This window comes from Mesoplodon bidens (assembly GCF_964165515.1).
Source record: "Mesoplodon bidens genome assembly, chromosome: 8".
NCBI classification, from domain to species: Eukaryota; Metazoa; Chordata; class Mammalia; order Artiodactyla; family Ziphiidae; genus Mesoplodon; species Mesoplodon bidens.
The window spans coordinates 101,587,475-101,612,766 of NC_138165.1; the positions used below are offsets into that span (position 1 = coordinate 101,587,475).

Genomic DNA, 25,292 nt, shown 5'->3' on the forward strand with positions numbered 1-25,292 from the left:
ATAATATTTAATTCTGAAGTCAGTGTAAATACTTATTCTAACAATTATTGTGGGGCATAACAAGTGATAGAATGAGAAGCTATTGAGAGAGACTGATTCTGGTTTCTTCCTAATACACAGAAACAACTGAATCAAGCACCAAAGAATCCAAGTTCTAATCATGATTACTTTATTACCACTACCTAAGCAATATTTGTTTACTTATTTACTTATTTTTAATTCTTTCTTTATTTATTTAATTTCCATTTTATCCCTTCAAGGTTTTGAGGTGATTCATAAAACATATATAAAATAAAATAATAACAAAATTAATAACCTTATGAAATGCACTTACTAATTAAAGTTCCTAAGAGTGTTATGCTGCTTAAATGAGAGAACATGTGAAACTGGGCTTTATATTATAAAGTAATAAAGACATGTAAGGTATTATTATTTTGAGAAAAAGAAAGTTGTTTTTCGAAGAAACTATTATCAATGTATTACTACATGAGTTTCCAAAATCTAGTATGTTTACCCAATGTGTGAATCTGGCATGAATTTAACAAATGGCTCAGCCTCTCCATTCTTAAAAGACAGAGTGAAACAAGCCGAGATCGGCTAACTTCTGGAAATAGCTGGAAGAGAGAATGCAATGAGAACAAACAATAGCCAGATAATGATTCTCTCTTTTGTAAACAATATTCTTATTTTATGATGTTGATGAGGATTATAGAGGCCTCCATAATCCCTAATAAATCAACCTGTTTTTGATTTTTTTTTAAATTTGAGGTGATATTTATTAACCTGATTTATATTTGAAAAATACAATCAAAATAGAGCTGATGCACGCGAGTCTTCACGATGGATGCATTCCATCCCAGTCCCCTACTCATACCCCCAAGCACATGATTGCATTGTCTCAGGTGAAACACACCTGTGACTTTCCTGGCATTTGGCATGGAACTTGCCTGGTATAAGCCCATTTCTGAATGGCACATTACCCCTTTGCTCCTTTTCTCTCAAAATGTCTTCTTTTGGGAAAACAGAAAAACACACCTAGACAAATAACAAAGTATGCTGCCATAAAAGACCTTCAGCATGCATGAGCCAGCCAAGATCTGTACGTGTTTGATTACTGCCAGTACACTCATCCAGCAAACAGATGCAAATGGGACTTGAAGGGACACAGAGCAATAAAGTTTTCCATTGTGCTATGCTGCACAGCACTGCAATTATAGGCACATCTGCGGTAACTCATATTCTGGGAATCTAATAGAAAGTCTTTGATTTCATTTTTCTACCTGCACTGAAAGCCAAATATTGCTATTTCATACATTTCAGTATCCTGGTTTTATGTTGATCAAAGCTGGTGACAAGGTGACTACCTATTTCCACAGACTCCCCTCTGTCACTCCCCCATCCCTGTCATGGCCAGCAAATACTGGCCTCTGATCATCAAACCTCTGTTCACAGATTCGGAGAAAATCTGCTGACTGGAGCATATTTCTTCTACAGTAGTCAGAGGAACAAAACAACATAGAGGGAAATAATGAAATAAAGGATAAAGGAATTGGCAACCAGGAGCTTGGCCAGCAGAAAAGAATTTTCTAGTTAATAAATTAAGGTTGAACATGACAGAGCTGAAATGTAACCTTTACAAGTAAAATCCACAAGAATTCAAACTTGAAATTTTGGAAAATACAATGACAGAGCTGTCTTTGTTTAATGGTAACCTCAGTGATTTAAGGAGAATTTTAAATTCCAGTGAAACTAGAAGAGAAGGAAAGAATAAAAAGAGTACTTTTTCAATTTTTCTAGAATAAAATGGATTAGAAAAATATTTGTGAGAATGCTCAATCAAATGAATAAGACACATATGTATCTACCTTGAATTGACTTTCATAAAATGACTTCTGAAAACTATGTGATTCAAATATATTTCAGATCTACCTACATTTCTAAATTTTTAAAAAATTCTTATATACTTAAGTCAAAGTGTACAGACTTTGAATTACTAAAGCAACTCTTCAGCCTGCTTCTCTTATGTATGGGTTTCCTGTCGATTTTAAATTTGTAATTTTTGTAGATATTTTCCTACCATCTTGAATGTTATAAAGGAATAAAAGAAGGAATTTTAGGTAGCAGTCCCTTTACCAAGTGGAAAGATTATATTAATTAATGTTAATCCCATTACTTCACTGTATTAAATCACTGCATATCTTGTCTCAACTATAAAATCTAAAGTTAATATCAGAACTATGGAAACATGTAATAGTTCATCAGAAGGAAGCAGAATCTATAACCTAATGCCTTTTTTTCATAGACAGGGAACATGAGGCCCAAGAAGAATAATTGTTACACAATACAGCACAACTTCAGACTTGGATATATTTTTTTAAAAATTGTCCCATCACAGATCCTTCAGAGACCTTGTCCACTAATCTCAGGTTTTACCTGTTTTACTCGTTAACTGACAAAAATAAAGATGTCTTAGTATCTCAGAAATGGAAGGCCAATCAGAGACCAGTTTATCCCTCTGACTAGTAGATGGAGACATGAATAGTTTCAGAAACAAAAAATTATGTCCTATGCAAATCAAAACTACACTGAGGTACCACTTCACACTGGTCAGAATGGCCATCATTAAAAAGTCTACAAATAACAAATGCTAGAGAGGGTGTGGAGAAAAGGAAACCCTCCTACACTGTTGGTGGGAATGTAAGTTGGTGCAGCCACTATGGAATCCAGTATGGAGATTCCTCAAAAAGCTAAAAATAAGGTTGCCATATGATCCAGAAATCTCACTCCTGGGCATGTATCCAGACAAAACTCTAATTCTAAAAGATACATGCACCCCTATGTTGATAGCAGCACTCTTCACCATAGCCAAATCATAGAACCAACCTAAATGTCCATCAGCAGATGAATGGACAAAGAAGATGTGGTACATATATACAATGGAATACTACTCAGCCATAAAAAATAATGAAATAATGCCATTTGCAACAACATGGATGTAACTAGATATTATCATACTAAGCGAATTAAGTTTGAAAGACAAAGACAAATATTATATGATATCACTGATATGTGAAACCTCAAATATGACACAAATGAACCTATCTATGAAACAGAAACAGACTCATAGACATAGAGAACAGAATTGTGGTTGCCAAGATGGAGAGTGGATAAGGGAGGGATGGAGTGGGAGATGATTGGGGTTAACAGATGTAAGCTATTATATACAGAATAGATAAAAAACAAAGTCCTCTGTATAACACAGGGAACTATATTCAATATCCTGTGATAAACCATAATGGAATAGAATATAAAAAATAATGTATGCATAGGTACAACTGAATCATTTTGTTGTACAGCAGAAATTAACACAACACTGTAAATCAACTATACTCCAATTAAATATATTTAATTAAAAAAAGAAACTATTTCCTTAAGGCTATGTAATTAGTTAACTAGTTAATAATGTGAGTTGGTGATCCTTTACCCTTTATTCTGTAGTTCATCTAAGCAAATAGAGTTCAGTCTCATTCTAAGTCCAATGAACTCTGGGAAATGTGCTTAGTTTATATGGGGACTTACCTACCTAAACTAAGATCAAAATGCTTTATTATATAATGTGAGGCAAAGGATTCTACCCACCAACTTTGTGGATGACAAAGAAAAAGGGACTGTGGGTGATAAATTCTCCTTCTTACACACACACACACACACACACGCACACACACGCACGCACACACACACACACACACACACCGAAGTCCTGAACTCATTAAATTGCAGTGGAGTGAGATACTTCATTGAATGCCCTCAAGTTCTTCTTTGTATTTAAACTCCTGCACTGGCAACCTCAGCTTCCTCTTTATCAGGTTTGCAGTGTCTCTGCAGTGATATCTCCACATTAACATATACTCTCAGAAAAAGGATTGCTATTATTCATATCTTAATGGACTTTTAAATATCAGGGTCCAACTTTTTCCAAAGGAATTTGCATTTTAAGCCATGTATGTATTTGTACAAAGAAAGTTGTGGGGTTTTATTTTTTTTTTCTCCTAGTAAAATCAGTGACAATTAGGTAGGAAAAGCATTTGGGAGCACATACAAAGTTTCCCCTGACATCCTCAAAATAACACCATATGGCTCACTTCCTTCATTGCCTTTGAGTAAGCCAAAATCTGATCCCACACTTTGCTGGCTCACCAAAGCTCAGTCACATTGCCACGTATTTGTAGAGTACATCTTCCCAGGGTGGCCTGAAACCTGAAGGGTCATCTGTTTTGAGTGACCCTCCCAGAATTCCCTTTGTCAATATGTAACAGGTGACTGACTAGCACTGAAGGATTAGTATGACTGCACAGTTTAATTCAACTTTTTTTTTAAATATCGCTGGAAAGTTCGAGGTGAATGTCTGAAATTCTGTTATCATTACTTTCTGTACAATAATGTATTTTAGTTTGCAAATATCAATAGTATACCCTTCAATTTTCAAACTATAAAACCATTACCACCTTATTAAATATGTAAAAGAGAGGCATGTTCTAGAAATATTGTGTTACAATTTAGTTCCAGCTTTGCAACTAATGTATTCACTCATTCATTTATTCATTCAACAAGCCTGTATTGAGCTCAAATTACATCTATCCTGTGGAACTTGTATTCTAATAGAGGTGACAGACAACAGAAGTAATGAATAAGTAAAACCTGTTTTATGTTACAAGGTGATACGTGCCATAGGAAAAAATTTTAAGTACATTAAGAATAGAGGAATGAGGAGAGACCAGAATTTGGCAAGGTTTCAAGGGAAGTTAAAATTGCAATAACCAGGAGAATGAAAGGGTAATTGTGGACGACAAGACTTAAGGCATAAGCATTAGCTATACTGACAAAGCTCTGAGTTTTCTAATTTTTGAAAGGAGAACATTTAACTTAAAATGATGGCTGGAGGAGAGTAAGAATTATAATTAACATCTATCTATGTAAACCATGTTATAGAATGGGAAAGCTGTAGTTTTCTATCCTCACCATCCTTACTCCATACCCCACTTCATTTTTAATTATATGCCTCAAAACGTAGCCTCATAATTTGTCTATTCTCTTCTGGGGGATATTTTAGTCCCTTTTTTTTTTAACTCTTTCACTTTATTCTGAACTCAGTGGTTAGATTTACGCTCTTGAAAGATGACTCTGCACATGATTCACATCTTCAAAATGCTTCCATTGCTCCATTGCCTATAGAAATTCAAAAGTCTGAACTGGTGTGTAAGATGTCTTAATTGCAACCAAAAGAACTTTGTAAGAAATGTCGCCCATGACTTTCTCAAATTCTGTCCAATTTGGACTGACCACACATATATTCACCTATGGACTGCCTTGTCATAGAACTTACTCCATATCCCACCCACCAAAAATCGTAGCTCAAGTGTCACCTCCTCCTAATAAATTTTATGATTTCCTTTGCCCTTAAAGCCAAAAAAACTCTCCCTTCTATGAAGTTTGTTCCATTAGACTATTAACTACATTTTGCTGTGTAAAATAATTATTTGTGTGTGTGTGCATTTTTTTTATCCTCCCAGAGTAAAGCATGTAAAACTTAGGCCAAAGTTTGCAAAGCATCTATTTCCAAACTAAGTTGTATAGAGTTTCCCAAAGGGTAATCTGAGAACTACTGAGCACATGACATATTCAATGAAGAGAAAAAGGTGTTATAGTTAAAAATGATTAGGAAATAAATAGATTAAATATGTTTAGGCCCTATGGTTTAAATAGATACACTGTGTATACTTCCTAATATTTATATAGTAGTGCATAAAAAGTTCTGAGTTAGAGTCTTGCGTAACTTTGTATATTCCTAAATTCATCTGAACATGGAAACTTTTTTTTGGCCTTACTTATATGAATGTATTTTGAAACTATTGTTCAGATAAAAAGTTTTTGATAAATGTTAATGTAAAAATCATGAACTATGAGTTACTACACCTCCCATCTCCTTTTGTCTGTTACTTAATTTCTGAAATGCCATACAAATAAAAATTTTTAATTCAGCTGTCTTGAAACTGTGTTTCAGGATGACATCAAAATTTCCCAGATGTTAAAACACTCTGTGATCATTTTGTAATGTATAGAACTATTGGTCCACTATGTTCAGCACCTGGAACTAACATAATACTATGGGTTATTTACACTTCAATTTAAAAAATTAAAATAAATAAAGAAAAATAAAGGAAAAAAATTAATGAAAGAAAAATTTTAAAGTAACCATCAGTGATAACATAATGCAGTTAATTTTTATTTGAGGCTCAAATATTGGGTTAAGAATTTTATGTACTTATCATTTGGACACTGAAGTATACTGTCTGAGATTTATAATTTAGGCAATAATAATGTGTCCCAGTAAAATTTCACTTACAAAGCCTGAGATAGAGGCTCTTTTCAGGGCCAATTTTACAAATAAATTAAAATATATTCAATTTAAAAAGAAAGCACGGCCTGGGCTCTCTGTTTGCCAATGATGACAGGTTGACCTGGTAGATGTGGCTACCTAAAGGTGTTTTATTGGTAAAGACAGCCTCCCCACAGGATATTAAGTCTGCCAATTTGAGCCAAATACATGCCCAAATAGTGAGAATTGTACTAGTGAATGTAGGAATGAACAAATAAATGAATTATCTGTGTTTATAAGTAGACAGAGGGGAAGAGGATAAGAAGACACTCTGCTTGTCATGAGTAGTGGCTTATCACTGAGCTGAAAGAAAAAAGTATAAAAAGTAGAGAACAGGGATACATAAAAGAGGACAAACTTAAGATGTCCCATTTTTGCCTACTTCAGCAGCTCTTAATCAAGGGCAATGTTGCCCACTAGAAGGCACTTGGAAATGTCTGGCAAAATTTTTTCTTGTTGTAAGTGGAGTGGGGTAAGGGATGCTCCTGATATCTGTTTATAGAGGTCAGAGATGACATTCAAATCTTATAATGCACAGGGCAGGTCCCCACAGAAAAGAATCATCTGTCTCAAAACGTTAATAGTGCTGCTGTTAAGAAACCCTTGCCTATACTGAGTTCAGAAGTTGTGAATTGAGGTATATTTTGTGTAATGGAGAAGATACATATAACATTGCTTCATGGAATGTTTGAAGATTTTCCCTTTGTTTTAGTGTTTCTACACAGCATTTTTTGTGTGAAGAGGCTTCTTCTCCAAGGGGATCATTGTTAGAATCAGCAGAACCAAACATAAGGGCAAATAAGCACAAAACAATTAATAATATGAGATACATGCAATGATGCCATTAGGTTCTCATGGTGATTACTCACAGCTTTGAGGAGAAGTTTTAAATGCTCAGTGAGAGTTTTATAATTCTTCCTTTAATTAATTGCCATTTCCTCAGATTTTCTCCTAAAAAATTTAAAAATGCGCCCTGAAATAATCTTATTGAAAATAAAATATATTTGCTTAATGTTTGTCAAAATCTGAATAACATGATCTCCCTTTTTTAGGTATTGTGGATGTGTATGAATATGCTATCCTTAAAAATATACCTCTCTTCTCTTGAGTCTTCTAAATTGTTTCATGGTTGAAGCAAAAATTATAACACTGTCTGATGTGTTTCTAAATGTATGTAAAGGGACTCTTTATGACAATTATATTTTAAATAGGCAAGGATACAGAGATGAGGTAAGGTTACTATACTTCATCTGAACTCGTAGTATGGTGACACTAGTAGACTGTGTTATGTATAAAAAGTAATACCAAGAACAACCATTATAAAAGATACACAAAGAGATACTCAAAAATACCATATATAAATCAAAATATTTTTAATGTTCAAGTAGTTCACAAAAAGGAAAGAAAAACAAACAGAAGAAAAAGTCAGAAAAAAACAAATAGAAAACAAAAAATAAAATGGCAGACTTAAGCCCCAACATTTAATTATATTTAATTATATTAAATGTAAATAGTCTTAATACACCAACTATAAGACAGATTGGTGGATCATATTTAAAAACATGATCCAACTATGTGCTATCTACAAGAAACATTTCAAATATAACAATATAGGCAGGTTGAAAATGGAAGTGTGGGGAAAGATATACCCTGCAAACACTGACTGAAGAAAGCAAGAGTGTGCCTACTAATACCAGATAAAGTAGATTTTAGAGCAAAGAATATTACCAAAGTGGCATTATTATAATGTCATAATGCATTATCATAATCAGAAAAGTGTCAGTCCCCCAAGAAGACATAGCAATCAAGTGCATATGAGCCAAAAAACAGAGCTGCAAAATGTGTGAACCAAAACTGATTGAACTGAAAGGAGAAATAGAGAAAACTTATACTTGAAAACCTCAACAATCGCCAGAACAACTAGATAAAAGTCAGCATGGATATAGGACTTAGCAACACCATTAACCAACCGGATCTAATCAACATTTATAGAACACTCCATCTGACAGCAGAGTGCACATTCTTTTCAAGGAAGAGAGGCCACATCCTGGGCCATAAAACAAAACTCAATAAATTTAAAAGAATTCCATTGTGTCTGGACTATATTCTTCAGATATGTGAGATGAAACTAGAAATCAATAACAGAAAGATAAAAATTTCCAAATGTTTTGTGAATAAACAAGCACTTTTAAATAATGCATTATCAAAACAGAACTCTCAAAGGAAATTAAGAAGTACAGTTAACTGATTGAAAATGAAAATACAACATATCAAATTGTAGGACAAAGATAAAGCAGTGCTGAGAGAGAAATTTGTAGCACTAAAGGCAATTAGAGAAGGGGAAATCATTGAAATTAGTCATTCAAGCTTCTACTTCAAAAACCAAGAAAAGAGAAGATCATAAAAAAACTAAAAGCAAACAGAAGGAAGGAAATAATAAAAAGTAGAAATCAATAAAATTGAAAACAGAAAAACAGTAGAGAAAATCAATGAAACAAAGAGTTGGTTCTTTGAAAAATTTAGTAAAATTGCCAAGCCTACTATAAGACTGACACAGAAAAAAAGGCGGGGGGGCAAGAGAGAGGTAACACATGTTACCCATATCAGAAGTAAAACAGGAGATATAACCACGACCCTGAAGATAGTAAAAGGAGACTTAGGGAATACCACAAACAACTCTACACAGGCATTTTAAAATTTAAAATACACAGGAATTTTAAAATTTAGAGAAAATGGATCACTTTCTCAAAAAAAAAATCACAACTCACCCCCTATGAAATAGGTAATTTGACTAATTCTTATAACTATTAAGGAAATTGTATTTGTAATTTAAAAATCCCTGAAACAGATATCTCCATGTCTATGTGGTTTCACTGTGTAATGTGAGTTATAAAGTTTTTTCAGATGATCTTTATTAAGTTAAGAAAATTATCTGGTATTTGCTCTTTGAAAGACCCTGTTAATGGGATCGAAAGACAAGATACAGAGTGGGAGAAAATATTTGCAAACCATAAACCCTGATAATCATCCTATCCAGAATATATAATGAACTCTCAAAACTCAACAGCAAAAGAAACCAAATAACCCAACTAGAATATGGTCAAAAACATGAAAAAACATTTCACTGAAAACAATATATAGATTGCAAATAAGCATGTAAAAGATTTCCAATATCATTATCCATTAGGGAAATGCAAATTAGAACATCAATGAGATGTAGTTACACACCTATCAGAATGGTTAAAATTTTAAATATTGACAACACCAAATACTGGGATAGATATGGGGAAACTAACATTATCCATACATTGTTGGTGGCAACGTAAAATTGTACAGCCATCTGGAAAACAGTTTAGCAGTTTCTTAAAAATCTATCATACACAACTATTTTATGACCCAGCCAATTGCACTTTTAGGCATTTATCATAGGGAAATGAAAACATGTGTTTACACATATCATGTAAACAACTGTTTATAGCAGTTTTCTTCCTAATATTCCACAACTGGAAACAACTCATATGTCCTTTAATGGGTGAATGATTAAACAAACTGTGGTACATCCATACAATGGAACAATACTCACAAAAAAGAATAAACTATTGACACAGAGACAACCTGAATGAATCTCCAGTGAATTATGCTGAGTGAAAAAGGCCAATCCCAAGTTATATACTGTAAGATATATATATATATCTTACATTTATATAACATTCTTGAAATGACAAATGTTATAGAAATGGAGAAAAAATCAGTAGTTGCTATGGATTAAGGAGGGGGTGGATATCGGAGAAAAGTGTGAGTGGCTATGAAAGGGCAACATGAGGGATTCTTGGGTTGATAGAAAATTTCTGTATCTTAACTGTGCCAATGTCAATATCTTGGTTGTGATATTGTACCATAGTTTTGCAAGATGTTACCATTGGACTAAATTGCGTAAAAGGTTCATGGGAATCCCTCCATATTATATCTTAAAACTGCATATGAATCTATAAATAAATTAAAACTTCATTTTTTTTTGAAAAAGCCACATTTTCCCTCTTTTAGGTTGTTTCCCTTAATCCAATTAATATTTGTCAGGTTTTGACCATCTGTCAATCTTTACTCTTCAGAGACAGTTCAATGATTACTGGCAAGCATTTATAATCTCCCAAGCCAAATAGTCAGTTAGTGGTGGTTCCCTAGAGTAATTTGCTGAGCTGTGTAATCACTCCACATAGGCCAAGCAGGAAGAAATGCCATAATTGATTATCAATGTCTACAGTGGATGTGGAGATAAGCAATGACAGAGGACATCTTTGATATGTTGAGCAGCATAAACACATAAACAGGATATTTACAATATTAGAGTATAAATAGTAATGAGCAGAAGTAATAAATAATTCTGCCTGGTGATGTAGAGAAGACACAAAAATCATAGAAGCATTTTAAAAAGGCATAATGTAAGGGAAAGAACTTGCCATAGAGAGGAAATCATGCACACAAGCAGAGTGAAAAGCACTCGTTGATTATAACATAGCAATCCTACATAAGGATGGCAGGAAGTGAAGCAGAACAGACGCTTGGGTTTACCTGGTCTTGGGCTCCTTACAGCATGCTAAGGATTTCAATTATTCATAATTTTTAATGGTACTTAGAATCAAGGGCACATTATAATTTCAAAGATTTTTTTCTCTTTAGAAATGTATAGACTAGGTGTTTTTATCTGAAATATCATCATCATTTGTATACACATAAGCAGCATCACTTGCAGAAAATCAGATGGAGGGAATCTACTTCATCCTGGAGTACTGGCACCATTCCTTGAAGAGTCAATCCTTTTTTGAGGACTGCTGGCTTGCTTAAAACTATCATAGGTCAGAAAAATGCTTGAGAAAAATTAAACTGAATTATTTTTTACAATTGGTGCATAAAGATGCAAACACCATGCATTTGAAGAGTCACATATGGTGTATCACACATATTAGTCTGGGTTTCTTGGTATGCAGCATTTAGATACATGATAGAACAATAGCTCCTAACCTGGTTGACCATCATTCTTATCCAGGGAACTTTAAAAATCTAAACTCCCATGCCATACTGCCAATTTACTCAGTGAATCTCTTAAAAAGGACCTAACTTCTCAAGTAGTCCTAACTTTGGGCAAGTTTTAAAAGCACTGTATTAAAACTTAAAGCTTGTTATGTATGGGCTGAACTGTATACCCCAAAATTCGTATGTTGAGACCTTAACTCCTAGAACGTCATAATATAACAGTATTTGGAGATAAGCCCTCTAAAGAGGTAAGAAGTTAAAAATGAAGCCATTAGGATGGGCCCTAAACTAATCTGACTGGTGTCCTTATAAAAAGAGGAAATTTGATGGAGAAACACCGGGAATAAGCACACACAGAAGGACAACCATATGAACACGTAGCAAGAAGGCAACCATCTGCATATCATGGAAAGAAGACTCAGAAGAAACCAAACCTGCCAACACCTTGACCTTGGACTCCAGAACTGAGAAAATTAATTTCTGTTGTTTAAGCCACCCAGTCTCTGGTACTTTGTTATGGAAGCCTTAGCACACTAATGAAGGCTGGTTTATGTTGAATAAAATTATGTTAGAGTACTTGGCCTAGTTGGAAAGGTGAAGATCATAGCAAAAGTAGAGACGACCTAGCAACAGCCAGAAGATAAATGAATAGGGAATCATCTATTAGAACCGGAATGTGCAAACTACAACCCACTGGACAAATCTGCCTCATCACCTATTCTTGTCAATCAAATTTTATTGGAAAACATGGACATGCTCATCCATTCATGAATGTCTATGGATGTCTATGGCAGCTCTCAGGTACAATGGCAAAGTTGAGTATTTGAAAAAGAAACCATTTGGCCCATAAAGCCTAAAATATTTACTATTGGGCCTTTTACAGAAAAAAAATTGTCAACTTCACACTAGAATATAAACTACAGGAGAGCAGGGACTTTCTGTCTAGCATAGCATTGTCAATAGAACTTTCTGCAATGATCAAAATATACTATCTGTACTGTCAACATGGTAGCTACCAGACACATGAGGCTATTTAAATTTAAATCAGTTATAATAAATTAAAATTGAGAATTTAGTTCCTCAGTCTCATTAGCCACTATCAAGTTTGCAATGGCCGTGTATGTGGTCAGTGGCTACCATCTTGGAAAACACAGTTCTAGTCTCACTCCTTATTGTATTCTTAGTGCTTAGATCAGTGCCTGGCAAATAATACACAGGCATTCCAGAAATATTGGTAATTGATAAAGGAGTAAATAAATGAATCAGTGAGAAAGGAGAGTTTTTCATGCATATATAAGCATTAAAATTCACACTGAATTAAATTCCAAACTATGCCACTGTGGTAGGCAGAATTATAAAGAGATGTCCCCCAAAACGCCCATCTCATGGTTATTCAACCCTAATCTAGGTACTTTTTGGAAGGGATTTTCCAATTGTAATAATTAAGGTTATAAATCCTAAAATAAGGAGATGAAACTAGAACATCCACGTGAGCCTAATCTACTCATGTGAATCCTTAAAAGCAGAGAAATTTCTCTAGCTGGAGTCAGAAGGCAGATGTTGCAGAAGAGGAAGGCAGGTGAGATGAGGCAGAAGAAGAGCCAGAGAAATTAGAAGTGTAAAAAGAATTTTTTAACCCTCCGCTGTTGACTTGAAGGAGGCCACAGCCCTTCAAATGAAAGTGGCCTCTAGAAACTGAGAACAGCCTTCAGCCAAGAGCTGCATAGCATTGAATTCAATCAGTAACCTGGACTCAATGAGCCTGGAAATGAATTTCCCCCCATAGCCTCCAGACAGGGACACAACCATGTTCTGAGGCTCTAAGCGTGGAACCAGTAGAGCCACCTGTGCCTGAACTTCTGACTCACAGATACTGTGAGATCATAAAGCTGCTAAACTTGTGATCATTTGTCATTTATATAGCCACAATGCAGGAATTAAGTGTCCAAAACTTAGGTTCTTGGAGTGACTATAAAGAAAGCATGAATAATTATACATCTGAGAGGAAAATAAACCCCCAGCCTATTCTCCACATATCCCTTCTGAAGGGACTTGGGGGAAAGGCAAGTAATCAGCTTATGTAAGGCAGCTCTTCCTGGTTCAAAAATACATCTTTGGAGCCAGTGCAAAAGTCAGCTGTGCTAGCCGAGTCAGATGGAACGCAAGAGCACCAGAAGACACCTCCTCTCAATTCCCACACCCCACCAAGTTCTACATTAACTAAGGGCTTTGTAAAGAAAATTTCAAGCCAAACTGGACTGGAGCGCCTCTGTCTAAGGTCACACACACACACACACACACACACACACACACACACACACACACAAAATATCACAAACCATGTAACTATGCCCCCATCCTATCTTTTATCTTAATTTCCTCTGGAGTAGTTAATTTTCTTTCACACATCTCTTGAGATATGCAGTTAATCATGTTTAACACATAATTATGTCATTCCCCAGGGACACCAAACAAATATACATATGACAAAACTATCAAAAACACTTAGCATTTAGTAAATTATTTCCAAATACCTTTAAGGTAATGGCATATATTTAGAAATAGAAATGGTCTTAACGATAATCTGTCACTCTGATTCTAATTCCCCATCTTTCTCTTCCAAACACACGAAAAAAAGGGGTGGTGGGTATGGAACTCTGCCACTGAGGAGAACTTTGCTCCTTGTGAGTCTATGAAAAAGGCATGTGAGTGGAATATTGGTGGAATTTGTAGACACCCAAAGAAGTAGAAGAAACCACTCATGTTGGAAACAGGGGAGGCCTAGGTAAAGATTATCCAGCATCTCCAGCCTCTGTAATTGAGCATGAGTCTTGTCCATAAGGAAGAAAAGAGAGGGGAATTGTTATCAAGTACACAACCAAGAGGATCTAACCCAGATACATGTGTAGTTTAATTAATGTGTAGAGAGTCTTATAGTGGTTTCCCAGTTGTCTAGAGAATCTTATAGTGAACCATCCCTGAAGAGAAGATAAAGAAGTGGTAGATCCTTAAATCCTAATATTATAAAAGGAAAGGAGAGAGAAATAAATGTTTTACAAAGCAACAGAGGAAAACATAAACAAGGGGAGAAATGGTATATAAGACTGAAGCCAGATCATGGGAGCCTGTGTACTAGATCCTATTAGTGGTCCCCCCACACAGATTCCCTTTACTAGTTTGGTGCACTCATCCTCTAGCTGGCATGACTATTGATGATAAAGGCTCACAGCCTCACCATTCTCTGGAAAATTGCCCGTGGCTAAAGGGAATCACGTCAGCTGAAAATGCCTAGGATCTGCAGTATTTGTGATGACCTGCAGGTATGAAAGGTGGTCTCCTTGCCTCAAGATGGAAAACTCACTGGTGCCATTTATACTTCAGAGCTCCCCATGGGATCAGGCTAAGGCTAGATGTCAGCTGAAACCACATTTTGCTTAACTTCTTCCTTTATTTTCTCCTGCTTCCTTCTCTTTCTTACAGGTTTCTGCTAAAAACATCTCCTTAAATATTATTCAGGCATAAAAAAGAATGAAATAATGCCATTTGTAGCAACAGGAATAGACCTAGAGATTATCATACTAAGAGAAGTAAGCCAGACAGAGAAAGACAAATATCATATGACATCACTTATATGTGGAATCTAAAAAAGCTTTTTGAATGATACAAATGAATTTATTTACAAAACAGAAACAGACTCACAGACATAGAAAACAAATTTATGGTTAATAAAGGGGAAGGGGGGAGGGATAAATTAGGAATTTGGGATTAACAGATTTATATACTATATATATATATATATAATAGATAAACACTAAGGATCTACTGTATAGCACAGGGAACTATATTCAATATCTTGTAATAACCTATAATGAAAAAGAAAAGGTTAAGTTATATATAGAGAGATAGATAACTTATCTATCTATCTATATATATAAAACGGAATCACTTTGTGTACATCTGAAATATTGTAAATCAACTCTACTTCAGTTTTTAAAAAAATCTCCTTAATCATTTATTTGCAGAAGAATCCTTATCTCACATTGATTTCTAGGGGATCTGTCCTAAGATAGGCAGGAGTGCCAAGCTAAGAAGTTTGGATTGTATTATATAAATAATGGAGAGTTACTGAAGGTTTTAGAGAAACTGTGCTTTACAATGATTAGCCTGGAAACCAGCAGCCTGTAGAAAGAATTAAGGGAATAAATCCCCCTCCATTACTAATTATCACACAAAAGTCATGGTCTTAAAATTAAATATTAAAGAGAGAGAGAGAGAGAGAGAGAGAGGGAAGTAACACTCAAAATCTGTGCTTTATGACTATATAGATTTACTAAAAAAAAGAGTTATAATATTTTTATTACAAAAATCTCTGATAAGAATTTCTATGGCTATTATTTGCCAGAAGTTTGTAGTTTGAAAATTTGCTTTTGTGCCTTGTGTATAATCTTGAATTCCCTTTTTTTTTTCTTCCTGTGACATTGCCCACCCATGTCCACTAAGGACTGAACAGTAGAAAATAAATTTACCTTCAGCAAGAATGACTTAAGGTAGATATCGATTTTTTTTTTTTTTTTCTGTACGCAGGCCTCTCACTGTTGTGGCCTCTCCCATTGCGGAGCACAGGCTCCGGACACACAGGCCTAGCGGCCATGGCTCACGGGCCCAGCCGCTCCGCGGCATGTAGGATCTTCCCGGACTGGGGCATGAACCCTTGTCCCCTGCATCGGAAGGTTGATTCTCAACCACCGTGTCACCAGGGAAGCCCTAGATATAGATTTTTTAAAGGCAAGATTTAAAGTCAGGAGTGAAGGTAGGCCCTTGTAGATTTTCTGACCCTGGCTGGGAAACCTTAAAAAAACAAGGCTAAAAACCTACCTGTGTTTGGTGGTTTGGGTGTAAATTAACCTAAGTTCATGACCATGACCAGAATTCCCTCAGGAAATTTCCTCTGATGGCTGATTCCAGGTAATCAGGGCTTAAAAGTCACAGAGCTTCCTGGATTGGAAGAATCATTATTGTGAAAATGACTCTACTACCGAAAGCAATCTACAGATTCAATGCAATCCCTATCAAACTACCAATGGCATTTTTCACAGAACTAGAACAAAAAATTTCAAAATTTGTTTGGAAAAACAAAAGGCCCCGAATAGCTAAAGCAATCTTGAGAACGAAAAACGGAGCTGGAGGAATCAGGCTCCCTGACTTCAGACTATACTACAAAGCTACAGTCATTAAGACAGTCTGGTACTGGCATAAAAACAGAAAGATAGATCAGTGGATCAGGATAGAAAGCCCAGAGATAAACCCACGCACATATGGCCAACTTATCTTTGATAAAGGAGGCAGGAATGTACAGTGGAGAAAGGACAGCCTCTTCAATAAGTGGTGCTGGGAAAACTGGACAGGGACATGTAAAAGTTTGAGATTAGATCATTCCCTAGCAGCATACACAAAAATAAGCTCAAAATGGATTAAAGACTTAAATGTAAGGCCAGAAACTATCAAACTCTTAGAGGAAAACATAGGTAGAACACTCTATGACATAAATCACAGCAAGATCCTTTTGGACCCACCTCCTAGAGAAATGGAAATAAAAACAAAGATAAACAAATGGGACCTAATGAAACTTCAAAGCTTTTGCACAGCAAAGGAAACCATAAAGAAGACCAAAAGACAACCCTCAGAATGGGAGAAAATATTTGCAAATGAAGCAACTGACAAAGGATTAATCTCCAAAGTTTATAAACAGCTCATGCAGCTCAATAGCAAAAAAACAGACAACCCAATCCAAAAATGGGCAGAAGACTTAAATAGGCATTTCTCCAAAGAAGATATACAGACTGCCAACAAACACATGAAAGAATGCTCAACATCATTAATCATTAGAGAAATGCAAATCAAAACTACAATGAGATATCATCTCACACCAGTCAGAATGGCCATCATCAAGGAATCTAGAAACAATAAATGCTGGAGAGGGTGTGGAGAAAAGGGAACACTCTTGCACTGCTGGTGGGAATGTGAATTGGTACAGCCACTATGGAGAACGGTATGGAGGTTCCTTAAAAAACTACAAATAGAACTACCATATGACCCAGCAATCCCACTACTGGGCATATACCCTGAGAAAACCATAATTCAAAAAGAGACATGTACCAAAATGTTCATTGCAGCTCTATTCACAATAGCCCGGAGCTGGAAACAACCTAAGTGTCCATCATCGGATGAATGGATAAAGAAGATGTGGCACATATATACAATGGAATATTACTCAGCCATAAAAAGAAACGAAACTGAGCTATTTGTAATGAGGTGGATAGACCTAGAGTCTGTCATACAGAGTGAAGTTAGTCAGAAAGAGAAAGACAAATACCGTATGCTAACACATATATACGGAATTTAAAAAAAAAATGTCATGAAGAACCTAGGGGCAAAACGGGAATGAAGACGCAGACCTACTTGAGAATGGACTTGAGGATATGGGGAGGGGGAAGGGTGGGCTGTGACAAGGCGAAAGAGAGGCATGGACGTGTATACACTACCAAACGTAAGGTAGATAGATAGTGGGAAGCAGCCGCAGAGCACAGGGAGATCAGCTCGGTGCTTTGTGACCGCCTGGAGGGGTGGGATGGGGAGGGTGGGAGGGAGGGAGATGCATGAGGGAAGGGATGTGGGAACAGATGTATATGTATGACTGATTCACTTTGTTATAAAGCAGAAACTAATTAAAAAAATAAATAAATAAACTTAAAAAAAAATGGATAACCAGTGGACCTACTATATAGCACAGGGGACTCTGCTCAATGTTATGTGGCAGCCTGGATGGGAGGGGAGTTTGGGGGAGAATGGGTACATGCATATGTATAGCCGAGTCCCTTTGCTGTGCATCTGAAACTATCACAACATTGTTAATCGGCTATACTCCAATATAAAATAAAAAGTAAAAAAAAAAAAAAAAAAAAAAAAAAAAGTCACAGAGCTTAAATGTCAAGCATAAGACAGATGAAAAAGGAATATATGTGACTTTCATGCAAAATGCTTACAGTTGATATGCTAAATATCTCTAAATAATGTATTTGCCAGAAACCAATAGAAGCTAGAGATTTTTATTCATGTTCAGAGGGGTCGCAAACAAATTTTATTATTTTAAAAATCTAAAAATATACACAAATTTATTTTATCTCCCCCCAGTGAGATAAAACGATGTAGCAACAAAATTTAGGTCTTCTACTTGTATCACGAAAGACTGGAAACTATTTACTAATGTAGCCCTCTATTCAGATAACTTTCAACCCATTGCCCTAGGAACAAGCCCTGATATAAAGAGGAAAAACAACAAGAACAATAACATTCCCTTCTCTTATTCACTCAGATAGTCATGGAGTGTGATACTTAAGGTAATAAAGCATAATGCTTTTTGTCCACTCCCTGAACAAAATTTTACTAACCCCCTAATATGTACATAGTCTTAAATCTGGTGTTGTGAGTTTATATTACAGAGACTTACATATACTAAGCACTTAAAATTTCACTCACTGGCATTAAAACATTATACATATACTATAAGGAATTTTAACTTTCCAAGCATGATGAAAAGCAAAAGAACTTTTTGATGATTCCAAATCTCCTGGAACTCCTAGTTTTGTAAGACATGATAGTAAAGTGAGTTCTTGTGCATTCCCATATTTATTGCATTTACTTTCTTTAAGTATCTATATATCTATATACATATACATATCTATATGTATCTATATATCTTAGGCACTGTTGTAGTCACTAGAGATAGAGCAGTAAGCAGAGTAGACAAAAATCCTTGCCTTCATAAAGATTGCATTATATTAAGGGAAACAGACATCAATGAAAATGAATAAGGAAAAAAATACAAATAATATGATCAATAGCAACAAATCCCATTGGAACAAATCTAATAATGCAAGAAAGGAGGAGGTTATGTCTGGGTTTGGGAGAGGGGAACAATTACATAGTTAAATAAACAGTCAGGGAAGATCTCATTAGGAAAATTAGATCTTCTCAAATGAAACACCTAAGGGAGATAAAAAAGTAGTCAAGCAAATATCTGGAGGAAATAATTATTCAAGCAGAAGAATGGTAATTTCAAATGAAAATGTCTGGAAGCACAAAAAACAACCAGCATGCCACTAGGTCTTAGGTGAGTGAAAGTGTAATAAGAGAAAACTAAGAGAGGTAATAGCAAGATCAAATAGGGCATTGTCAGCAACTTTGACTTTTACTTGTGTCCTATAGAAGACATTGGAGGTTTTAAACAGAGTCATGACTTATCTTTAAAAAAAAAAAAAAAGAATTTCAATGACATTAAATGATACCAACCCCACAATTTTGGCTGTAATCAACTAAAAAGATAACAGTGACATTGACTAGGGTAGTGGCTGTGGATGCAGTGAGAAACATGGAGATTCTAGTAACTTTTAAAGTAGATGCAAAAACATGTTTCAAATGGTTGGATATAGAGTAGGAGAGAGGTAGTCAAGGATGATGTCAAGGTTTCCTGCCAGAGCTTTGGAAGAATGGAGCTGGAAGGATTAACTAGGATGGGGAAAATGATTAAGGGAGCAGGTTTGGAGAGGATATGAGGAATTCAGATTTGGACATTGTATTAGTTTGCTGGGGCTGCTGTAACAAAGAATCACAAAAGATGGTTTAAACAACAGAAACTTATTGTCCCAGAGGCTAGAAGTTCAAAATCAAGGAGTCAGCACGTTTGGTTCCTTCTGTGGTTGTGAGGGAAGGATCTCTTCCAGGTCTTTCTCTTTGGCTTGTAGGTAGCTATCTTTTGTCAACATCTCTTCACCTGTCTTCCCTCCTTGGGTATCTCTGTCCAAATTTCCCCTTTTTATAAGAATGCCAGTCACATTGGACTAGAGTCCACTCGTCCACTCTAGTGACCTCAGTTCAACTTGATTACCTCTGAAAAGATCTTAATCTCCAAATAAGGTCACATTTTGAGGAACTAGGATTTAGGATTTCAACATACTGTCAGTAAGGACACAATTTAATACATAACAGACATGGCAAGATCAGGTTGACAAAATGCTATGTTATCTATGTCCACTCTAGGTTAAATGTTAATGTTATAATGACATATTATATATTCTGGAAAGAGAATATCCCAAATAATGTCAAAATACATTTCTTGAGGACAGGATTTGTCATTCTTTTTGTTTGGTTGGTTGGTTAGTTTTAAACTCCACATGCTTTTTAGCATAGAGGCTTTAATATATTAGAAAATATTATCTGAGAAATTCTTTAGCTGCAATTCACAGCTAACTGAGGCTTTTTAAATAAGAACATTTATAATATTCCCTAAAAAGAAGTGTGATGGCAGACAGATACAGGATTAAAGAATTCAGCCACTCAGTTATGTCACCAAGAACTTTGGGCTGTTCATTTTTCACTTCTGCCATTCACAGAACATTGTCATCATTTTATGAGTATCCCCTCATCACCCCAAGATGGCTGCCACAGCTCCAGGCATTACATCCTCATACAACCATGGCCAAAGAGGAGAGATATTTCTAACAGTTTCTTATTCATCACAGATTCAATCTTTCCCAGAAAACTTATATCCACCAGCTCTTACAGGCTTCCTTTCAGAGACTCAGGACTGTATCATGTTCTATTTTCAGTGGAGACAAGGAACTGAGAGTCTTGTAGTTTCCATTTTTAACAAGGAAAAGAGACTTTGCCTTTAAATTGCAAGAAGGATGGAAAGGACAATGTCTTACACAATAAGTCTTCAATAAATACCTAATGGGTGAATGATATACAATCATGGTTATGGAAGTTCAGTGATGTCTATGATTACCCACTATTTTCTTAGAGTGAATTCTAGACTCCATAGGATACCTCTTTAATATTAGATATTTGACTCTATAATTTCCAACTAAAAAAGAGTAGCATAAGCACTACCTCCAGTTTACTTATTTAGATTCCCAATTTAGAATTTCTGAAAAAAAATTAGCATAGGAAAAGAGTCAAAAATGAAGGAAGATATCACACAACAAATAGAAAATTTAACTAGAAGCAGTAGTACCATGATGTTTCTAATTACACTACCATCTGATAAGTAATTGTTAGTCAATAAGTAATACCAAAAAGAATGGATGAAAATTTTATGAGAAGGAAAACTTATGTACAGTATGAGAGTTGTAAGAGTGAATTGGTCGTGCTATCAGAAGTCCTCCAAGTAAGAAATCAGATTAATTGACTCAAGGACCTCTTCTTAAATTTTATAGTATGTTTTGGCTGTCCCACTTAGCATTGAATCATCTTCTTAATACTGTTACTGACTTAACTATTTAATATGTATACTATTTCTTTTCCCATTGAGTAGAAAACTCTTTGAAGGTAAAGAATATATCTTTTGCAGCAGCATCTCAACCAAAGATGGTTTTGCCCCTCATGAGACATTTAGAAAAGTCTGGAGACATGTTTGGTTGTCACAATTCAGGATGAGTGCTATTGGCATGTAGTGGGTAGAGGCCAAGAAGGCTAATAAATAATCTTCAGTGAAAAGGATAGCTCCCTCCAATATCAATAACGAAAAGCTGTCTGAACCATAAGATAAGTAGTGCTGAGGTTGAGAAACCCTCTTTTTACAGTGATCCTCAAAATTCCTCATTTAATTTTATAGACATTTGAATTGTGCCAATTCTTAAAACTAAGAATTCAGCGAACAGCCACTAATGTTTTCTTCTAACACCTTGTAATGTGAACAGTTCAGGCTCAACAGATTTCTCCATGCATGGATATTTCAGTGCTCTCCAAGAATGTGGAGCCCTTCTGCATGCATAACTCAGTTCTAAGCTGACTGTAGATGTTCTGGAAATATCTGTTGAACAGAATTGAAAGTAATTTGATGTTCAGACTAATAAAACATCTTTGGGCCCTTGCAACTGTCTCAGCTTGTGGTTCAAACTAGTTGAAAGGGCTTAAACTGAATGCAAAATTATGTTGTGAAGTTCTAACAGCAGTGCTTTGAAAAACTGTTAAATGATTGCAGATGACACATCTATTTCAGTTTCAATGAGAACATCTGAGAGAGATAACAAAGTGGTTTGAAGCAATTTCCACCAACAATTTGAGGAAATTAGAAAATATGCCAGAAAACTATACTACAACAGAGGGAGATGAAATGCATGACTTCCCTGAGAAACCAGGAAAGGGAAAGTGCTGTGCTCTCTTGCTGTTCTAAAGGTCCTTTCAATGATTGACCCCATATGCTGTAAGTTCCATGGAAATAGTATTTAGATATCTCATTCTGACCAAGCATTACTTGGCCTTTTTCAATTTCCAGTGGAAGACATTAAGAAGGATGTGTTGCATGAGTAGCTGTTCTGTGTTACGATTTCTAGTAAGTTGTTGCATTTGTTTGCAATTTTCTTAAATTGTGAAAAATAAAAGGAAGAAAGATACAAGTAGAGCTTTTCTCCATTATGTTCAAGTGTTTGGCCAGAAGCTCCCCTGAGATTCTGTGATAGTTCATCTATAATATGGTGCAATTGGATCATCATTATACTTACATACCATCTGCTCACTTCTCTAATTCTGCTTTTTTACCCATTTGTTTCCATTTCAACTATTTTCATCTGAAGTGATACACATTTGCTAAGAAAAATCCCAAGCATATTGGATGTAGGAGGACTTCTGGACAAGTGGCTTTCAGCGTGTAAGAAGATAGAATTTCATTTAACACTCCTGTATCTATTTCATTTAGGCTGGTTTTTGAGGTCCTATATTTGGGAAGTTCATTAAACTGCACATTTCACAGTTTTGCTGTTCTTTTCCCTTTAATGATGCTATTTGGATTCAGGCACACATTCAGGAGAGTTGGAAAGGAGCCAGTTTGTGAAATTTTGTATCTGAATTTCTAATCATTTTAGATTATGAATTCTGTATCACACATCACATTCTGCCCCCTGATACACATATGCTATACTTGCAGAGCCCCCTTGCCACAGCTGATCTTTCTCAACCCACTTTCAAATAAAAAACTAAGGCTAGGAATTATGGCTATCTCATCACACTTTCTAGTACAAATACTTTCCACCACCCCACAATAAAAATGCTGTATTTTCCAGTTGAGAGTAGTATTTCTTTCTATTGCATTCAGTAATAGTTGAAAAACTCTAGTGTTAAACTCTAATTTCATTGTGTTACCTGAAAATTGACCAGGTGACAAACATGAGAGCAACTAATATAAGGCACGGTACTCTATATACCTGCTCTTATACTAAGCACTTCATATGCGTTCAGTGATTCAAGCACATAAGAACTTTAGGAGATATTAGTATTTTCACCATTTTAAAAACATAAGTATATTGAAGTTCAGTGATAGTAAGAAATTCAACAAGTTTTCATGGCTAGTAAATCTTGGAGCTAGAACACACCAGATTTTTCTAATCTCAAAACCATGTTCTTAACAACAAACTTCTAATTGGCTTGTGTGATACAAGGTTTCCTATCAATAGCAATGACACTATCATTATCTCAGGGAATCTGCCCCACAAGATGAGATTTACCTGGTCTCTTTCTTTCCCATTACCAAGACAGACAAGCATTTCCATTCTTCTGAGACTGAAGGCAAGAAGGTAAGAGAGGAAGTCCTTAAGGCAAGAACTGACTTAAATAAATTAGATTCTGAGTCATGTCTGTGAGTGAAAGAACCTTGAACTCAAAATGATAAGGTTATAGGTTCCACTTCAGGCAAACGACAAGAGAAAAAGAACCCTAAAATTCTAAACCCGTTTTCTGAATCTATGAGTTAAATTAGTCTTAAAAGTTATTGGACACAAAAATCAGCTGTTTCTATATACTAACAAGGAGCAATCTGAAAGGAAATTAAGAAAACAATTCAGTTTACAATAGCATCAGAAGAGTAAAATACTTAGGAATAAACCTGATCAAGGAGACAAAAGATTTTACACTTCAAACCACAAAATGTTGCTGAAAGAAATTAAAGAAGACACAAATAAATGGAAAGACATTCCATGTTCATGGATTGGAAGAATTAATATTGTTAAGATGTCAATACTACCAAAGTGAGCTACAGATATAATGCAATACTTATCAAAATCCCAATGGTGTTTTTTGTAGAAAAATTCATTCTAAAACTCATATGGAACCTCAAATAGCCAAATAGCCAAAACAGTCTTTAAAAAGAACTAAGTTGGAGGTTTCACACTTCCTGATTTCAAAACTTATTACAGAGCTACTGTTATCAAAACAGTGTGTAACTGGCACAAAGACAAACATATAGACCAAAGGAATAGGAAAGAGAGCCCAGAAATAAAACCTCACATATATGGTCAAATGATTTTTGACAAGGGTGCCAATACAATTCAATGAGGAAAGGACAGTCTTTTTAACAAATAGTGTTGGAAAACTGGATATCCACATGCAAAAGAATAAAGTTAGACCATTACTTTACACTAGTGCATATACAATAGTAAACTCAAAATGTGTCAAAAAGGTAAATGTAAAACTAAAACTATAAAGAAGAGTTTTAAGTTTTATAAAACTACAAAACTTAGAAAGAGGTAGGGAAAAAGCTTCACAGCATTTGTTGTGACAATGATTTATTGGATATGATACCAAAAGCACAAGCAACAAAAGTAAAAAGAGATAAATTGGACTAGATAAAAATTTAAAACTACTCTGCACCAAAGGACACAATTAACAGAGTGAAAAGGTAACCTATGAAATGGAAGAAAATATTTTTATGTCATATATCTGATAACCAGTTAATACCCAGAATTTATAAAGAACTGCTAAAAGTCAACAATGA

General features: G+C 35.3%; 1 long non-coding RNA gene across 5 annotated transcripts in view; it reads right to left on the reverse strand.

Moving 5' to 3' along the window:
* Positions 1-25,292, reverse strand: part of LOC308621430 — a 116,047-nt gene that overhangs the window by 9,862 nt on the left and 80,893 nt on the right. The window contains exon 5 of one of the 5 annotated variants that reach the window (XR_014016458.1): positions 7,306-7,387. The exons of the other annotated variants lie outside the window; for them this stretch is intronic. This is a non-coding gene — a long non-coding RNA (uncharacterized lncRNA). The remainder of the gene's footprint in view (positions 1-7,305; positions 7,388-25,292) is intronic. 5 annotated transcript variants of the gene reach the window in all.